Here is a 2,601-nt window from a genome sequence, read left to right as displayed (position 1 = left end):
ATGTATACACATATATACACGTATATGTATCTGTATAGACGACGAAGAAGAAGAAGAAGAAAAAGAAAAGAAAAACAAAAGTAAAAGAAACAAGCGTAAAAATCAGGAGGAAAAACAAGAAAGAAGAAGAAAAGAACAAGACGATGAAAAAGAGATACAAGAATAGCGAAAAGGAAAGAAAATAAGAGTAAGAAAAGGAAGGAGAATAAGAATAAGAATAAAAGGAGAAGGAGGAAGATGATAAAGAAAGTGACACGAAAAAGAAAGAAATTGTAGAAGAAAAGAAAGAAAAGAAAAAAACTTAAAAAGCCAAGAAGAGAGAGAGAGAGAGAGAGAGAGAGAGAGAGAGAGAGAGAGAGAGAGAGAGAGAGAGAGAGAGAGAGAGAGAGAGAGAGAGAGAGAGAAAGAGAGAGAGAAGAGAGAGAGAGAGAGAGAGAGAAGAGAGAGAGAGAGAGAGAGAGAGAGAGAGAGAGAGAGAGAGAGAGAGAGAGAGAGAGAGAGCAGCAAGGAAACGAAAATAACGAAGACAACAGTACAGCAAGACCTTCAGATTTTGTCTCGTGAGGATTCTTAAAATGTACTTTTCCCCAAAAAACGGCAGAATGGGCGCCTTAAATCAATTTGCGATGCTGTCTGTGCCGAGTGGAAATTGTCGGAATATGGAGGAGATAGGAGCATCGCGCGGTCTTTTGAGGGAGGAGACTTCAGGGAGAGAGAGAGAGAGAGAGAGAGAGAGAGAGAGAGAGAGAGAGAGAGAGAGAGAGAGAGAGAGAGAGAGAGAGAGAGAGAGAGAGAGAGAATGGGAGAGGGAGGGAGGGAAAGGGGGAGTGGAAAGAGAGAGGGAGGGGGGAAAGGGGGAGGGAGGGAGGGCGAGAAAGGAGGTGGGATAGTGGGAGAGAGAGGGAAGGAGGGGGGGAGGGAGAGAGAAAGAAAGATGATGATAATAAAATTAATGATAATAATGATAATGATCAGGATGATATCTTAACGTTGATGAAGAACAAGTACAAAAAAATATTAACAACAACAACAACAAGAATTATAAAAAAAAAAAAAAATGACGACAAAGCAAGCAATAATGATAAACTGCACAGTTTTTTTGTGAAAACTTATCCGTACAACAGGTGTGCGAATAAGTACACAAATAAAACGAAATTCAATACGATCACAGAAACATCGGCAACGGAATCTGGAATAATAATTATGAAATTAAATAATAATAACAATGAAAACAATAATAAAATGATATTAAATTAAATAAAATAACAAAAATAAAATAATAATAGACGACAGAAATTAAAATAATAAGGAAAATAACAATAAAACAATAATTGACAAAATAAAATGATAATAATAATGATATCAGTAACAAAATAACGACAGACAAAATAACATAATGATAATAAAGAAAAAAAACAACAACAACAACTGAAACGAAATATTAATAACAAAGATAACAACAAACCAAACGACGAAATCGACGAAATATTCTGAGAAATTAAACAGAATAATAAACGCTGACATAATGAGGTTGGAAAGATCGCCGGCCGAGGAAGGTGGGGCCCTCGGCTGATCGAAGAGGAGTGGATTGAAGCTAATCTTTTCGAAATGGAAAACTGAGGAGCTTTTAAATGAAAAAAAGAGGAGACAATTGTGGGGGTACGAAGGAGGAGGAGGAGGAGGAGGAGGAGGAGGAAGGGGAGGAGGAGGAGGAGGAAGGGGGGGAAGGGGAGGAGGAGGAGGAGGAGGAGGAGGAGGAGGAGGAGGAGGAGGAAGGGAGGGAAGGGGAGGAGGAGGAGGAGGAAGGGGGGGAAAGGAGGAGGAGGAGGAAGGGGAGGAGGAGAAGGAGGAGGAGTAAGAGGAGGGGAGAAAGAGGAGGAGGAGGAGGAAGGGGGGAAGGGGAGAAGGAGGAGGAGGAAGAGGAGGAAAAGGAGGAGGAAGAGGAGGAGGATTAAGACGAGGGGGGAGAGGAGTAAGAGGAGGGGAGGAGGAAGAGATAGAAGAAGGGGAGAAGGAGGAGGAGGAAGAGGATAGAGAGGAAGAAGAAGAATTGGATGAGGAGGAAAAGGAAGAGGAGGAGAAGGAGAAAGATGACGACGACGAAGAGGAGGAGGAGGAGGTGGATTAAGAGAAAGAGGAAGAGAAGGGAGAAGAAGAGGAGGAGGGTAGGAGAGGGAAGAGATGATAGAATTGGAGGGGAAGAGGAAGAAGAAGAAAGAGAAAACGAGAAGAATCTTTCTTTCTTAAAACAAGTCCTCCCTGACTCTCCCTTTTCCTCCTTCTACTCCTCTTCTTCCTCCTCCTCCTGTTTTCTCTTCTACCCTCTCTTCCACTTCTTTATTCTCTTACATCAACTTTGCATCCTCCTCATTTCTTTCTCATCTTTCTTCATCACTATCTCCTCTTTCTCCAATAGTCACTTCTCTTTCTCCACCATTACCTTCTCATCTTTCTCGCCAACACCATCACCACCTCCCTCTTCTCTCCTACCGTTCCCTTCTTCTCCTCCTCCTCCACCTCCTCATCTTTCTCCCCCGGTGCCTCCTTTCCCTCTTTATCTTCCTCATCACCTCATTTTTCTCCTTCATCACCATTACCTCC

The sequence above is a fragment of the Penaeus chinensis genome, chromosome 29, assembly GCF_019202785.1.
Source record: "Penaeus chinensis breed Huanghai No. 1 chromosome 29, ASM1920278v2, whole genome shotgun sequence".
Classification (NCBI taxonomy): Eukaryota; Metazoa; Arthropoda; class Malacostraca; order Decapoda; family Penaeidae; genus Penaeus; species Penaeus chinensis.
Note: the sequence above shows the minus strand (reverse complement) of the source record.